Source organism: Bos taurus, chromosome 14 (assembly GCF_002263795.3).
Source record: "Bos taurus isolate L1 Dominette 01449 registration number 42190680 breed Hereford chromosome 14, ARS-UCD2.0, whole genome shotgun sequence".
NCBI lineage: Eukaryota > Metazoa > Chordata > Mammalia > Artiodactyla > Bovidae > Bos > Bos taurus.
The window spans coordinates 36,350,744-36,369,318 of NC_037341.1; positions in this window are offsets into that span (position 1 = coordinate 36,350,744).

Genomic DNA, 18,575 nt, shown 5'->3' on the forward strand with positions numbered 1-18,575 from the left:
CTCTTTCCAGGCTTAACTGTATCATGCAGGAGTGGCCCTTCCAGTCAAAATGTCCTTTGGCTTCTCTGGTCACCCAGAGGGTGGGCACTGGGTAAGGGCCATATAGCCAAGGAAGGAAATACAAATCCTCTCCCATGTGAGCTTCTCAATCTTGTCCACCACACTCCATTTCCAAATTCTACTGGAGGACATGACAACCCATTCTGGCATCCTTGCCTGGAGAATCCCATGGACTGAGGAGCCTGGAAGACTAGGTTTGCATAGAGTCACACACAATGGAAATGACTTAGCACACACGCACTTCTCAGAAAGTTCAGGAAACACAGACTAAGAGAGAAGCAAGGGTAGAGTCACCCATCCCTAGAATTCCATCTCTCTCACAAGAAATGGTACAGATGCAACCTTCATTTCCTCTCCCTTGTTGACCTGGTTGAAGCCTAAACTCTCACCATTTTGGTCTGGTCCCTTCTCTCTGCTCCAGTGGATCCCATTTAGCCTCCACCCTCAGCCTTAGAAAAATGAACCCTACAGTGCACGATCTGGGCCACAAAAATGATGGAGATGGGAAGAGACATAGTAGTCTGGCGTCTCCTCTGAGCAAATGAAAAAAGATTTTCCTTCCTTCTCCATCCTTCCCATATTGAACCTCATGAAAACAGATGGGTTAACAATGTGAATCAGGCTGATGCCGAATAGCAGAGAGGGTGCCAGAGCCAAAACTGAGCGCCAGTATTTTCATTTCTCAACCTGTATGGCTCCTCTGATGGTTTTATAAGATGATGAAGCTCCATGGCAAGAACTTTAGAGCTCTATTTGCAAAGTGGGCAACAACCATAATCAGGGCAAAATTTTGTGTGAAAGCCTCTGATTCCATTGGCTGAAACCCTGTAAAACCTTCCCTGACTTTGAACTTCATCATGCTTCACATACAAATGAAACCAGCCTGCCACCAGGAAGCATGGGCACAGAGCTTGACACAGAATTCATCACAAGGCTCAAGGATGTATCAAGACACAAGGTTTAATTCTGGTCTCTGTAACTCACAGATAACCTTCAGAGCACAGTCACCATGCCCACTCTGGCCAAAGTAAAAAAAAAAAAAAAAAAGGTGGGGGGGTGGAGGATAAAAGAGGGCTAAAAAATATGAGGAAAGAATCTGGAAAAGAATGGACACACACAAAAAGAATAGATCTACATATATGTATAACTGAAGCACTTTGCTATACACCTATCTGAAACTAGCACATTGTAAATCAACTATGCTTTAGTAAAAAATTAAAATAAAAAGAAAGAAAGAGGCCTCCGGACTTCCCTGGCAGTCCAGTTGTTAAGACCCTGGGCTTGCATTGCAAGGGACACAGGTTTGATCCCTGGCTGGGGAACTAAGATACCTGGCAGTGCTGCCAAAGTAACACAAACAAAACAACAAAAACAGAAATAGGTCTGACCTGAGAAACAGCAGTACATACAAGAAAAACAATTTTTTTAGTTATAACACCATACTGGAATACAGGAATAATACTCACTTGTGCTCAGTTGCTTCAGTTGTGTCCGGCTGTTTGCGACTCAATGGACTATATACAGCCTGCCTGACTCCTCTGTCCATGGGAATCTATAGGCAAGAATCCTGGCGTGGGGTGCCATTTCCTTCTCCAGGGAATCTTCCTGATCCAAGGATTGAACCCTAGTCTCTTATGTCTCCTGCATTGGCAGGTGGATTCTTTACCACTAGGGCTACCTGGAAAGCCCAATCATACTCACATGATAGCATAAAAATTCTGTTGAGTGATCTTTATCATAGTTAATGTGTAAGTGTTTATTACATACTGTGTCTTTCTGTGCTAGGCATTATGCTAAGTACCAAGAACTCAAGACTAATAAGATGGGCTCCCTGCCCCCAAAGAACTTGTAGACATCATCAGGGAGTGGCAAACAGCTGGCACAAGTGTAGCCATTCCTTCCAGCCCCCTGCCCGCTCCTATGTCAACAATTAATTACACACTCCTTTCTAGTGAGCCAGGATACAATAGCTAAGTCAACTACTACCAGGCAGGCAAAACAGATAATCCCAAAACGACTTCATGTTCCTTTATACCAGACAGGGACTCTGACCTCTCCTTCTCTAGTGATGATCATGATAATTGTTATCCTGGCAACTAATGTGTCCGGAGGGCTTCCCAGGTGCTGCTGGTGGTAAAGAACCTGCTTCCCAATGCAGGAGACGTAAGAGACATGGGTTCTATCCCTGGGTTGGGTAAATACCCTGGAGGAGGGCATGGCAACCCACTCAAGAATTCTTGCCTGGAGAATCCCATGGACCGAGGAGTCTGGTGGGCTACAGTCCACAGGGTTGCAAAGAATCTGACAACGACTGAAATGACCTAGCAGGTAGCAACGTGTCAAGAGAGCTTATTACATGCCACACCCTGTTCTGAGAGCTTTATAAGCACTACCCCCGCAATTTCGTTTCCCTAGAGCAGTTGGTTAACAGAAATTTTATGTGGTCATCACTGAAGACTCATTTAAAGGAAATGTGAATAAACTCCAATGTGAGGAAATTAGATGTCCTTCAGACGAATTTTCTACAAGTGATGGATGCTTCACATTAGCGATAACGAGAGAGCTGGTGAAATCGGCTTCCCAGGATGTCTTTGGAATTAGGATAGATTCTTGCGAGGCTATAATGAGAAGTGCAAACCTGTCTGAATGAAGAAGGACAAACCAGATGACCTTTCAGTGTTCTTTTCATTTCCGAGATTCTGTAATTTGTGGTGCTCCAGAATCAAATTTATTTTTTTGCTCAAGTCTGTGGTAAATTGTATTCATTAAATTGTCTCCGTATCCACTTAGCACAGGTGACAAATTGGCAAAGGGGGGAGGGGCGGCAAGCAATTTGCAAAAACATATTTTTAAACTTCTATTAATCACACATCTACTTGTGCTGAAGCACAAATCTTGTTTGGAGAATGACTGTCAAAAATACCTCAATGCAAGAGCTAGACATGGTTGCAAAGGTAAAGTCCTGGAAACTCACACAGATGACTCACTGTAATGTGTATGGATCAATTAGTTTGTGGCAAAATGCCTTATTTTAGGAAGAGTGTAATTTCATGAACATTTATTACTTGCAGAAACCAGTTGATTTTGAAATTCCAGTGTTCTTTTTAAAAAAAGAAAAACTATGAATAATATTAGACAACATTTTTCCATTATAGGAATTCAAAATTATTCCTAATTATAATTCAGGAAAATACCATTTATGTTGCACCTGATTTCAGCAAGAAATGTTCTTGTAATGCTTACTATAAAGCCATTTCCCAAAGAAGCTAGAGCTTTAAGTAGGAAAATCCCATTCTTATTTCTCATCTTTAGATAATGTCATTCCCAGTGTTTATGTGCTGTTACATAGAACCACCTGGACTTATCTGTTCTTAAATCCTTGACTATAAGGCAAAGTCCCACCTATTAGGCTCTTTGTCCCCATCTCCACCATCACTCAGAGTAAGACTGACATACCTCTTCCCAAATAAATTAGAATTCCATATTCCATTGATTAACTTAGAGAAAGAGAAAGCACATGCCAGCTGAAACAGAAGAAAAAAAAATGGGCACAGGAGAACTAAGAAGCTGGAATAGCAATTTACAAATTATTAAGATCATTATCAAATCAAGAGCTATAGAAGGAAAAAAAGATATGGAATCTCCCATCTTTTCACTGACAGAATTTTCAGTCTTTGTTTCTTTCCTTTTCCTTTTGCATGGCATTTGGAAAAAATCACCCAGAAGAGAAAGTCTAGCATATCATGAGTCCTAAGCACTGCGGCTCCTCAGAGACCTTGCCCAGCTCCCAGCAGAGCACTGACTACATTAAATGGATGCTTCCACTTCAAGAGTACAAGCCTTTCTTGGCCCCATGTCTGTTGTTCACATCATCAGGGGCAGTGCCAAGAATGGGACATGGGATCTGGGGAGTCAGGAAGGGCATCACCCCAGACAACTCTAGTGACCTTAGTAGAGAAGATAAGTACCTATTGATGTCAAGCCTTCCCCACTACTTAGCTCTTGACCACTAACCACATTGTTCTGTATCACATCTTCCTGGCTTATTTTCCTTAGAACTTATCACACTCTGAAATGTTCTCATGTATTTATTTGTTCACTTGTTTGTTGTTTGTTTTTCCCACTCCTACCACCCGACCCCAACCAGAATAAGCACTTCATGCAGGCAAAGATTAAACTGCTTGCTCATCTCTAGTTGTGAAACCAAGCAGGACATTATGCGGTTCCTGGGCAGAGAAGCTTCTCAGTGCCTCCCATTTCTTGTAGAGAATAGACTCCAGTCCCCATAACCTTCCCTAACATCCAAAGGGCAGATTTGAACAGTTACTAATCAGGGATACAGGAAAGGAAAGGGTTAGTCACTCAGTCATGTCCAACTCTTTGCGACTCTGTGGACTGTAGCCCACAAGGCTCTTCTGTCCATGGAATTATCCAGGTGAGAATACTGGAGTGGGTTGCCATGCCCTTCCCCAGGGGATCTTCCCGACCCAGGGATCAAACCAGAGTCTTTTTCCTTGCAGGCAGATTCTTTACCATCTGAGCCACCAGGTAAGCCCTGGTTCTCCCTCAAGGGATATACATAACAATATCTTTGAGCTCTTAACAGAGCTAAAACCCCAACAAATGGAAGATATTAGCATTCTTTGGGCTTCCCAGGTGGTGCTAGTGGTAAAGAATCTGTCTCCACTGCAGGAGACACCACAGAGATGGGTTGGGAACCAACCAATCCCTGGGTTGGGAAGATCCACTGAAGGAGAGCATGGCAGCCCACTGCAATAGTCTTGCCTGGAGAATCCCACAGACAGAGGAGCCCACAGGCTATAGTCCATGGGGGTCACAAAGAGTTGGACATGACTGAGCCTTAATCACAGCAATCTTCATTCCAGAGGAGACCACCTGGGACCAGATTAAAAGCGTGCAGGCCCTGCACACACTCTAATTTTTATCAGCAACCCTGCCCTGGAACAACTGCCATAAAACACTTCACCAAATCCTCCCAGGTTGGGATATACAGTTTTGAGGGGTAGGAGGCCGCTGTCCCCCTTTGCCTGGCAAACCAATAAAGCCATTTTTTTTCTACTACACCCAAAAATCTGTCTCTGAGATTTGGTTAGATACCTGTACACAGAGGCCAGGTATGTATTCGGCATCAGTTCCAATACCTGGAAGGGGCTCAATAAACATTTATTGAATGAAAAGTGCCTTCATCCAAAGAGCAAGATAAGAATGGAAAAGGGGGGGAGGAAAAGTTGATATCCTATAAAGATGAGAGCACCAGTAATCTTAAGGAAGTCAAGATTAATGGTTCAGAACCTAAGACTGTCAAAGTGGGTGGTAGCTAGGCACCTCTTTTTAGAAAATACCTATAAGGACTCACTAAATGAGTCATGCCAAGCTGGGATCCTTGGACTATGCCAGGTTTTGTGGGGAAAGCATAGAAGAAACTGACACAGCATCTGCCCCAGAAGAGCCTATACCCTTTTATGAGATATCCTGTAAATTGTCATCTGTAAAAGAAGGAGCAACTTCCTTAGCATTACCATGGTTAAGACTCTGCACTTTCACTGCGGGGCTGCAGATTCAATCCCTTGTCAGGGAACTAAGATCCCAAATGCCTCACTACACAGCCAAAAAATTTAAAACAACAACAACAACAGAAAAAAAGACAAAGTAAAGTAAATACTGAGAGAGAAGTGGAGGCAGAGTGCAGTGACACGGCAGGAGACATAGAAATTAGGTAAGGAAATCTCAGAAGGCTTCAAAAAGGAAGCAACTTACATGCTAACAAGCTTCTGAAAAAGCCAAGAAAGGAGAATAATACACTCAGTTTGAGGAACACTGTGATTAATGATACAAAAGTGTTTGGTGTGTTCTGGAAACAGCAAATATTCATACTTCACCTAAGCAAGAAACTATGGAGAAATTTGCAAAAGGGATAGTTCCAAAAACAAGTTGTGAAACAGTAGGGGAAAAATTTTTTATAAGCTGGAAGTAATAATAAAATTTAAAAATCAACTCTAATAGGTGAAAGATTGAATTAACTTCTATATTCTCTACAGAAAATATTACAAAATCATCATTTGAAGAGATGTTCAAAGATTGTGTGCTCAGTCATGTCCGACTCTTTGCAACCCCATGGACTGTAGCCCGCCAGGCTCCTCTGTCCATGGAATTTTCCAGACAAGAATACTAGAGTGGGTTGCCATTTCCTACTCCAGAGGATCTTCCCACCCCAGGGATTGAACCCAGGTCTCCTGGGTCTCCTGCAATGGCAGGCAGATTCTTTACCACTGCACCACCTGGGGAGTCCTGTTCAAAGATTATGTAGCCTAACATGTAGAAAGAAGATATTCTAGACATATATATCAGCCAGTCAACTAATAATAAAGTATGATGCTGATTCTGTAATAATCTGATATTTGTCAGCTTTTAACATTTGTAGTTTGTTGTGATTTCCTTTTGCAACCTAAAACGTAGGCTTCTTTGTATGTAATTTTTTTTCCTATGATTTTTCCTAAAGAGAAACACAAAGTTATGCAAGAAACCTGAAACTGAGGCAGCTCTAATTTAGTGATGCAGAGGAGTCTAGAGTGGTTAGCGTTCAGGGAAGTGATGAGGGATGAAGGCCCCACTGATGGCAGAGTAGAGGGATGAAGAGATTGTGGGCTGTGGTCATCACATGGCCTGAGTTATGAAATAGGCCACACTCGATGTTATTACTGGCCCTGGAGTTTTCACATTCTGAACCAACTTTGGTGTTCAGTTGCTCAGTCGTGCCCGACTCTGTGATCCCATGGGTGGCAGCACACCAGGTTTCCCTGTCCTTCACCACCTCCTGGAGCTTGTTCAAACTCATGTCCATTGAGTTAGTGATGCCATCCAACCATCTTGTCCTTTGTCATCCCCTTCTCCTCCTGCCTTCAGTCTTGCCCAGCATCAGGGTCTTTTCTAATGAGTTGGCCCTTCGAATCAGGTGACCAACATATTGGCGCTTCGGCTTCAGCATCAGTTATTCCAATGAATATTGGGGACTGGTTTCCTTTAGGAGCGACTGGTTTGATCTCCTTGCAGTCCAAGGGACTCTCAAGAGTCTTCTCTAACACCAAAGTTCCAAAGCATCAATTCTTTTGACCCAGTAAGTTCCTTTTACAATTTAAACTAGTGTGAACTTTTTTCCTTTCATGTAATACAAAGCCAAGTGGAAACAATAGCACACAATGCATATGAAAAGCAATTCTAAATTACCATGTATTGTTTTCATTCCTTTGAGTCTTGTTGGGTCCTATTCAGACCCTCATTTCTTATCTAAATTATTCAAATAGTATTCTTGCTTCCAAAGTTTCCAGTCAAAAGCAGCAGGTCATGACTTCTGTGTGTGGCTAGGGCTTCTTCCTCCCCAAGTCCCTGGAGGTGAACATGAGGCTCAGAAGAAATAACTATAACTATGAGGCACCCTAAGGTTTTAGCTTCAGGAACTTTGTGATAAAACAGCCTCTGAGATTCACAGCCCCTGCCATCAACAAGCTCATAAGCAAAACGTTTTAGTGTTACTAAGCTAAAACGGGCTTCCCTGGTGCTTCAGACGGTGAAGAATCCACCTACACTGCGGTAGACCTGGGTTTGACCCCTGGGTTGGGAAGATCCCCTGAAGGAGGGCATGGCAACCCACTCCAGTATTCTTGCCTGGAGAATCCCCCATGGACAGAGGAGCCTGGTGGGCTACGGTCCACAGGGTCACAAAGAGTCAGACACGACTGAGCAACTAAGCCCAAAGTGCCCAATTAGCATAGTTTAAGCATGTCTAATGATGCCACACATACACATACACACATGGGAAAAATGATTAATAAAAGTCAAAACATAATATTGAAAATTATATAGAATGGACAGCTAGAATAAAACTTAGGCAGGTGTCACCAAACAACTCTTTCCTTATGTAAGAACTGAAAATTGAAGAAAATCTTGAAATAGATATAACAGTATCTTTTTTATGAGGCATGAGGTTATGTACAAAACAGCAATTTTACTTTTGAGGCGTTAGTGTTGAAGGTAGATATGACTTGGTCAGGATCATTTTAACAGACAAGGTAGATATGACTTGGTCAGGATCATTGTAACAGACACCGGGAGGTGCGTCATTTTGTGATGCAATATGAAAATGGAAATTAGCTATTGTTTCCCCCTCAAAATTATTCCACCCACTAGATTAAATAGAGTGGATGCAGACATCCTTTAAAGTTATTAACTGCTCTGGATCATAAGGCAGGGAAGAAGAGTAAGATTTAAGTGAAGGAGCAATAATAATCTGGTTCTTGGGAATTCCTTGGCCATCCAGGGAAGAGGACTCTGCACTTTCACTGCTCAGGGTGCAGGGTTCAATTCCTGGTCGGGGCACTAAGATTCCACAAGCCACACTGTGCAGCCAAAATATAATAATTATTTTCTGGTTGTTTTTAAAAGAGAGAAGTAAAGGTATGCATGTCAGCAGACCTGGATCCCACAGTTGGCTAATACCCTAGGTTAATTTTGAACAAATTAGAGTCTTAAAATGAAGGGAGCATTTCTGCCCAAAATTTAGAGAAGAAAAGAAGCAAAGCAGAATGTATTGAACTCAGAAATAAACATCTTTAGGACTCCCTGGTGGTCCAGTGGCTGAGACTCCGCACTCCAATGCAGGGGGCCCAGGTTTGATCCCTGGTCAGGAAACTAGATCCACATGCCACAGCTAAGACCCAGTGCAGACAAATAAATAAATAAAAGAAATAAAAAAGAAATATATTTTAAAAAGAAAAAAAAAGCATCTTTCACTTCAGTTCTGGTTTGGGAGCCATTCAAGCCTATTTTTCTCTATCTAAACAGGTGTTTATCATCCGTTTGCATTCTCAACTCTCATCTTAGTGGAGCTATTCTTTGTTGTCGCGGGGTATCCTGTGATTACAGGATGTTTAATAGCATCCTCACCCTCAAATACTAGATACCAGTAGCACTCCCCAATGGAAATAATTTACAGTGTTGCCAGGAGGACTACCCTGGTGGTCCAGTGGTTAAGACTTCATGCTTCCAACGCAGAGGGCACAGGTTCAGTCTCTTGTGGGGGAATTAAGATCCTGCAAGCTGTGAGGCAAAAAAGAAGAAGAAAGTGGCTCTCTCAACAAGGTCTTTCTTTGACTTGTTTGATTGGTTTGAGACTTCGAGAGTGTGACTCTGAAGTATACTTCAAACCTTGGGAATTATCCTGCTTATAGTTATGATAATAAATCCCCCTGATGTGTTATTCTCTCAAAAGCTTTAAATGCTTCTTCAAAGCCCCTAACCACCAGACAAACGATCACCCTGCTACAGGAAGCTCAAAAAGGGAACAAAGAGAATGACTTAGAGACTTAGAGACTGTGAACTGGAACCATAACCTGTGACCATCACAAGGGTTAAGCAAAAAGCCACAACAATGGACACCACATCAAAGACCAAAAAAGCTGAGAGGACTACGGAGCCTACCAAGTGGTGGCTGAGGGTGACACCAAGGCCTACATTTTTATCACATCTCTCAGGTTGAGAGTTTGATCAAAAGGGGTGAATTGTTGACTTGACTTATGACTGTGAAATCAAAAAAGTTTATATTTAAGTGAATGAGTCTGCTACTATATAATGTTTTACATAATTAAAATAAATTTCCATGTGTATGTAAAAAAAAAAAGAATAGCACCTGGCAAATGCTATGTAAATGTTAGCTATTATTGTCATTGTCCCTACCCAAAGTAGACATGTGGTCAGTGAGTAGACACTTGGAAGGATATAGTGGAGGCAGATTTTTGACTAAGTAGATTTGAGGACACAAGGAAAACATAAATATTTTGTTTCCAAATAAAAAAAGAATTGCAAAAGAAAAAAAAAAAAGGGGGGGGGTGAATTGTTAAAAAGAAATACACAAATTCACAATGGAGTCATTTGTGGTAAGCCCCACCTAGACTTAATACCCAATCTAACTGCAGTTTCCACCTCTCCCAGGAGTGGAATTTTAAACCACTGGCATTTCCTGATTCTAGTCAGGAAATAATAAAACTCCTGCCATTCTCTGCCCCCTGCCCCACCCCACAAAAGAAGATGACCTATCCTGAAGCAATCCTTTCTTTTCTTTTGCTAACAACCTTTGTGACCCATGCAGTTTTCTACCTATAAATACCTACCATCATCTTGTGCAATGCCTCTGAATGCCATTCTGCTTGCTAAATGGGATGCTGCCTCCTTCTTGAGTCAATGAATAAAGCCAATTTGTTTTTAATGGAAAAAAAATGTTGCCAGACAGTTGAGAACAACTTCTTGTTGTTTAGCCACTAAGTTGTGTCCAACTCTTTGCGACCCCGTGGACCGTAGCCCACCAGGCTCCTCTGTCCATGGGATTTCCCAGGCAAGAATACTGGGGTGGGTTGCCAGTTCCATCTCATCCCTGGATCTTCCTGACCCAGGGATCAAATTCATATCTTCTGCATTGCAGGCAGATTCTTTACCACTGAGCCACCAGGGAAGTGGCGGGGAACAACTTACCTAGACTAACAACCAATAAGAAGTAAGAGTCAGAACTACTAGGGTGGAAAAAAATTTTCCTTCCACCCTTCTTTGGCTGGTCTAGTAATTTAACTGACATAAGATAGATTAATATAAGAAAAAAATGGAACTTTGTACACTTGGGAGCCCCATAAAAAACAGGAGACCTCAAAGACAGTCAGGGAGTTGAAGCTTGCATATTATCCTGAACTAAGGAGTGGGGTGGGAGCCAGGGTTTCAAGTGTGAGGAAGGTAATTCACAGGCCAATAAGAAAAATAGATGTTTGGTAATTAGATGTCTCCCTTGCCATGCAGATAAGAATTTCTAATAAAGAGTCATTTTCCAGTAATAAGAAATTCCCCGATGGTCCAGTGGTTAGGACCTGGTGCTCTCAGTGCCAGGGGCCTGGGTTTGATCCCAGGTCCAGGAACTAAGATCCCACCAGCTGCGAGGCCACAATAATAATAATAATAATAATGTCTGGGCCAGGTCCCCATCTATATTCTTTTACGTAGTTAAGGGAGAAGTAAAAGTGTTTCCTGAGTTTGCTGCCTTCAGCTAAAAATAATTCACACAACAAAGTGGCATGTTTTAGAGTGACCTTTACTCGTCCCTTTCAGAATGATGACACAGAATGAGTCTGTTAGAATTGCTTTCTTTGGTAAAGTTTAAATAATGTTCCTCTTGTTAAAAGTTTAAAAAGCATCTTGAAAACTCTAAGAGTTTATTTGAGCAAAGATCCCTTTGAATCAGACAGCATCCAGTCTAGCAGATAGCAAGGAGCTCAGAGGAGCTGTCCAAAATTAAAAACTTTCATACGCAGAAGGGAATGGGAACAAGGCAGTTACATTAAGTTCAAAAAATGGGTTGGTGATTGCAAGTTATTTTCATTTTGGGGACAACAGGGGACATCTATAAGGCAGATGACCTAACTAGTGCTGATCAGGTGATTTCTAATGGACATGGTTTAAGATTCCATTTCTGGAGGAGTCGAAACTGTAATCAAATTTCAGCTTGGTGATGTGGGGTGTAGTATAAGCAGCTCTGTTTTGGGCCTGTTGTCTTATTTGGAAGATCCCCTGGAGAAGGGAATGGTGACCCAATCCAGTACTCTTGCCTGGAGAATTCCATGGACAGAGGAGCCTGGTGGGCTACAGTTCATGGGATCTCATAGTCAGACATGACTAAGCACACACACACACACACAAACTGTTGTTGTTGTTGTCGTCCAGTCACTCAGTCGTGTCTGACTCTTAGGGACCCCATGGACTGCAGCAAGCCAGGCTTCTCTGTCCTACACCATCTCCTGGAACTTGCTCAAACTTATGTCCATCGAGTCGGTGATGCCATCCAACCATCTCATCCTCTGCCATCCCCTTCTCCTCCTGTCTTCAATCTTTCCCAGCATCAAGGTTTTTTCCAATGAGTCTGCTCTTCACATAAGGTGGCCAAAGTATTGGAGTCTCAGCTTCAGCATCAGTCTTTCCAAAGAATATTCAGCATTGATCTCCTTTATGATTGACATACCAAATAACTACTCAAAAAGATTACATGACTCCTTAGAACTGACTCCTTAGAAACTAATCCTGATGCTGGGAAAGATTAAAGGCAGAAGGAGAAGGGGACAACAGATGATAAGATGGTTGGATGGCATCACCGACTCAATGGTCAGGAGTCTGAGCAAGCTCTGGGAGCTAGTAATGGACAGGGAAGTCTGGTGTGCTGCAGTCCATGGGATCGAAAAAAATCAGACACGACTGAGCAACTGAACTGAACTTAGGGTTAGGGTTAGTTGCTGGTTAATTAAGAATTAACTATCCTATTATTCTGGGGTATTTCTAATTCATTTCAGTAAGCTTCACACATGCCATCTACCTCTACCAGGATTAAATCATGTGCTGTTGCAGCTGCTGACCTTCAGCACCTCTCCAAAAAGGTGTTCAGGATGGAGAGCAAAAATAAGGCACTCTGTGCTCTGGGAAAAACTGGCAAAACAAGTCTTCAAATAGATAATTTCAGGAGCAAATCTTATAAGCCTAATTCTTGTATCTCCTCATATTTAGAACATAAAAAAAATGACATTCTTATACACTGTAGGAGTATCAATTCATATAAATTATATGGAGGAGGGACATCCCTGATGGTCTAGTAGTTAGGAATCTGCCTGCCAATGCAGGGGACCTGGGTTCAATCCCTGGTCCAGGAATTAAGATCCCACATGCTGCAAGGCAACTAAGCCCATGAGTCACGGCTACTAAAGCTGATGAACCCAGAGCCTATGTTCCACCACAAGAGAAGCCACCGCTATGAGAGGCCCACGCACAGTAAAGAAGAGTAGCCCCCACTTACTGCAACTAGAGAAAGCTCGAGCACAGCAAGGAAGACCTAGTGCAGCCAAAAATAAACAAATTTTTTTAATTATTTGGAGGAAAACTTAGCAATATCTATTAAAAGATGAAAATTTGATTTGCCCTAGGAATGCATACTTTAGGAATTGATCTTAAAGAAATGTTCCCATATGAGCAAAACTACATGTGTATGAAGTTCACTGCAGCCTAGTTTATTTTAGGGTTTTTTTTTTAATTTTTTTAATTTTGGCAACACAGCACAGCACGTGAGATCTTAATTCCCCAACCAGTGATTGAACCAGCACCCCCTGCAGTGGAAGCACAGAGTCTTAACCACTGGCTCACTAGGGAAATCCCACTGTAGCCTAGTTTAGAAGAGCAACACTGAAGAGACCTAAATGTCCTTTGAAGGAATTTAGGACTTGCCACCCCAAATACACTGATGTATTGACTTATTTTGAGCTGAAAGTAGTTAAAGAATAGCAAATGTAGGGAAAGGCTTTCTCTGAACTCTCCTATCTGCCTAAAGACAGATCCTCCAAAAGGAACTCAATTGTCATATGACCCCTACCAACAATTTTTCCCCATCCTCCCATCCCCTCTTTCACCAACCGGGGGAGACTGGACTCTTCTCATGGGGAGGAGACTAGAAATTGATACCACACCCAGACAAACTTTGTCATAAACTGTTATACCTCCCATCTATCTTTCTTGGCACCCATTCATTCATCATCACTAAAACTCACTTATTCTCCCCTAAAAGGCCAATATCTCTCATCTTCCCCAGTTAAAATGTTATATAAGCTCTCAAATCTCCTGGATTTTTTTTTTTTGGATATTCACTTTTTCATTTTTCATGTGATGTCCCTGTGCATGTAATACTAAAAATTAATAAATTTGTAGGGACTTCCCTGGTAGTCCGGTGGTTAAGACTCCGTGTTCCCAATGCAGGAGGCATGGATCCAGTCTCTGGTTGGGGAACGAAGACCTCACATGCCACAGGGCTCAGCCTAAAAAAATAAAAATAAATTTGTAGACATTTTCTCCCATCAATTTGCCCATTGTCAGTTTGTTTCATAGATCCAGCTATCAAATCTGGGAGGGTAGAGAGAAAGTTTTTCCTCCCCTGCACCATGAATATCCAGGTGGTTACACTAATCCCAGTACAGAGAATAAATTGCATAAAGCTGTTTTAAAAAAAAAGAAAGTAAGTAAATTTAAGGTAGTTAGTACTTATTTCAGAGAAGGCAATGGCACCCCACTCCAGTACTCTTGCCTGGAAAATCCCATGGACCAAGGAGCCTGGTAGGCTCCAGTCCATGGGGTCGCTAAGAGTCAGGCACGACTGAACGACTTCACTTTCACTTTTCACTTTCATGCATTGGAGAAGGAAATGGCAACCCACTCCAGTGTTCTTGCCTGGAGAATCCCAGGGACAGAGGAGCCTGGTGGGCTGCCGTCTATGGGGTCGCACAGAGTCGGACACGACTGAAGCGACTTAGCAGTAGCAGCAGTACTTCTTTAAAAAAAAAAAAAAGTATTTATTTTATTTTTTACTGTGTCAGATCTTACTCGCAGACTGTGGGCTCTCTAGTAGAGATGCACGTGGGCTTAGCTGCCCTGAGGCATGTGGCATCTTAGTCCCCTGACCAGCAATTGAACCTGCATCCCCTGCACAGGAAGGTGGATTCTTAACCACTGGACCACCAGGGAAGTCCCTAGATCACCACTTCAAAAACAAGTTCCTAACTAAAAAGGGAAATGGTAACCAGAGTTGCCTCTGGGAAAGAGTCTGGAGCATTGAGAGCTGGATGAGGGAGGAGATGTAGTACTTTTTGCTGTAAATTTTTTGCACAATTTGAATTTTTTTCACTTGAAACTTTAAAAAAAAAAAGTTGAAAAAGTTTCAGTAAAGTGGGTGTCTACAAATTGGCACTTGCCATGGGCCCTTGCCATCTATCTCTATAAGGATTAAATCATGTGCTGCTGCAGATGCTGACTTTCAACACCCCCTGAAGGAGTTCAGGGTAGAGAGCAGAAATGAGGTACTCTGTCCCAGGGGGCAGGGGCGGGGGAACTGACAGGACAGGTTTTCTGATAGATATTTTCAGGGGCTGATTTTATGAGTCCAATTCTTGTATCTCTGCATATCTAGAAAAGCATGAAAATCCTTCATGGTGACAACTGTTTCTTGTGACTAGCAGAAAACTTCATGAGACTAGAAAAATCATCTGGAAAAATAGGTGCCTGGTTGCATGTATTTCCCCTGCACCAAAATCACATATATGCTGACCTTCCCCTCTGCCTTTCTGGAATAGGTAGCTCTCAGAGCTACCCGAAGGGCTGTTTCCCAGGTTGCGGTTCTCATTTTGCCCCCAAATAAAACTTAACTCTCAATTCTCACACGGTGCAAATTTTTTTTTTTTAAGTCAACATGGCAAAGGCTGCAGCTGGATACAAGAGAGTAACAGATAATCTAAACAGAGATATGCACGACATGGAGATAGGGGTGCTGCATCTGGGCTCATCTTCCTTCCTTTTCTTTAACCCTGATCACAGCCCACCTTGCTCTTATCTCTGTGTTAGGGTCAGAGTTTAACGGGAAATATTTATAAGGTAAAAAGGACTGAGGAGCAGGGGAAGGTAAGGCAATGGATTCTATGCCCTGCAGTGCTGACTCTGAACTGAGAACATTCTGCTTCCAAATGTGCCTCCAAAACCACCTCTCAAACACTTTCCAGGCCCTTGAATTTTCTCTTACGTTTACTTGAAATTACCCTGGGAAATTCCTAGACATTGAAGCACTGAAAGAAATTTCATTAAAACAGGCTAAAAATTCTTCTTTGTGCAAATGGAAAACTTTGCTCTCGCTGAACAGGTAATCAGCCATTATTCTCCAAAGAACCATTTCCTCTTTGTGAGAACAGAAGCCCATTTCGGAGACTTCATAAATGTAACTGTTTTATGAATGAGCCACCCTCAGAAAGACCAATAAAGATGGAAGCAGCGACCCAGGAAATAAGGGATTTGCACTAGAGGGAATTCCTTTAGTTCTGAGAAATGGTCTACACTGCCTTTCAGGCTGCAATTAAAAAAAAAAAAAACTTTTCTTTTACTTTGGAGTATAGTTGATTAACAATGAGGCTGCAATATTTTTTTATTTTTTCCAAACTTTAAATTTTTTATTTTGTACTGGGGTATACCCCATTAACAGGGTTTTCCTGGTAGCTCAGCTGGTAAAGAATTTGCCTGCAATGCAGGAGACCCCGGTTTCCTGGGTCAGGAAGATCCCCTGGAGAAGGGATAGGTTACCCACTCTAGTATTCGTAGGCTTCCTCGGTGGCTTAGATGGTAAGGAATCCACCTGCGATGCGGGAGACCTGGGTTTGATCCCTGGGTTGGGAAGATTCCCTGGAGGAGGTCATGGCAACCCACTCCAGTATTCTTGCCTGCAGAATCCCCACTGACAGAGGAGCCTGGTGAGCCAAACATGGAGTCATGTCTATGGGACACGACTGAGCGACTAAGCACAGCACAGCCAGTTAACAATGTTGTGATAGTTTCAAGTGAACAGTGAGGGGACTCAGAGGATACAAGAATTTTTAAATGGGCCAAGCAATTCTAAAACCCAAAGTATTATTAGTGGCTTAATCATCAATAGAAAAATCAGGCTGATTTAAATTTGTAAAGGAAAAGATTGCTTTAGCAAGTTTGAACCACTCTCTTTGTTCTGATGAACCAGGATGCAAAGACTTAAAAATGAAGTCAGCTCTCATGTTGTTTTTTTGTTTTGTTTTGTTTTTGGAAACTATGAAAGCAATGCAATATAGAACTGCAGCTATCATCATAGAAGAGATCTGGAACAATTTATTTCCTGTACGTTAAAAGTGTATGGTAGTGGGTTTTAGTCTTTTTTTGAATCAGAGCTGGGTTTTTATTTTATTTTACTTAATTTTATTTATTTTTGGCCACATTGAGCTACATGCAGGATCTTAGTTCCCTGACCAGGGATCAAACCGACAGGCCCTGCAGTGGAAGCACAGACTCATAACCACTAGACCACCATGGGAGTCTCCAGAGCTGTTTTTTAGACTCTGATGAAAATGTAGATGATTAAAAATTTGAGAGTCCCCAAGTCCACGCAGCCCGGGTCAGCTGTTCGCTGCTTCTTTCCTATCAGTCCTTGGGCTTTGCTGAGGCGTTTTGGAAGCTTGCTGACCCCTCTCAAAAAAAAATAAAATAAAATAAAAATAAAAATTTGAGTCTAAGAGTTGGATGGCCTGAATTCAAATTCCTGTTCACCATTTATTATCTTTGTACCTTACGCAACTGATTTAACCCTTCCATACCACAGCTGTCACCTCTATAGAATGGAAATAATAACAGTTTAATAGGGCTGTTGTGAGAACTAAATGAGATAATTCACCTACAGCGCCTATAGCATTGCCTGACACTTAAGAAGCACCAGATGAACGTTCCCGATGACTACAATCATATGGACTCAAGAATCCAAAAATGCAGGGATTTCTGTCTTAGGCAGGGCTGGATCCAGCGGCTCAAATGATACCCTTTGTCACCTCTGCTTTCTCTATGTTGGCTCCATTCTCAAGCAGTTTCTTCCCAACAAGTGTTCTCTCAGAAACTCGAATGAGAACGTATGCCTCCCTAATATTCCCAGACATGAATCTCCTTGCCTGTATGCTCTGTCCAATGCTGAACAATCACTGCACCCAAGGGAATGCAAAGCCGACTGGCCCAGCCTTGGTTGGCCGGGTTGGGAAAGATCATCCCCACCCAAGTATGGACGTGGACAGAGAGGGTGGGAGGGCAGTGTTTCCCTGAGGAAAACCAGGATGTCATTGCTAAGGGAAGAGTGAATGGAAACTGGACAGAGAAAACAACAGATGGCTACCTGTCCCAGGTTTATCGCCTCTGTTTTAGGCAAACACCTCTTCAATCATTAGGGAAGTTGAAGAGCGTCCATAATTTTCTTTGCTCCAGTGCTTAACTGCTCTATTAAGAAATTTCTTCTTTTATTCAACTTTGTATCTTTAAATTAAAACTCATTTTATCTGCGACTTCAGAGTATTTAAAAAAAACAACAACAACTTGTTCTTGCCACATTTGACTCTAGCGTTTGGTTTTTCTGGGTCTCAGTTCCTTTGTAAAAATGAAAGCATTGGCCTGGGTGATCTCTAAATTCTCTTTTACACATCTGTGATTTCTGAGAACAATAGCAATGACTCCACAGAAAATTTGCTTGTTATTATCGCTCTATAAACGCTAGAAAAGTCTTTCTTTTATCTGGCTTTGTTCCTCGGAGCCTATCTCTAAGCCACAGATACTGGAGTGTATTGATTTAGAGGGTAGACACTGGATTCAGAGTGTCTAGTCCAAGACCTGCCTCTGACCATTACGCCTGTGTGACTTTGGGCAAATTGCTTAACCTCTCTGTTGCCTTTTCTGTAAATGTAATAAAAGACCCTGCCTCATAGGGCTGTGTGAGCATTACAGAATTCATACATGAAGTGTCTGATACTGTTATATTAGTAAAAGTGTTGGCCATTACTAAGCAAGCAACATCTCTCAGAATAAAAAGCACCTTACCTCTAGAGGAACAAGGA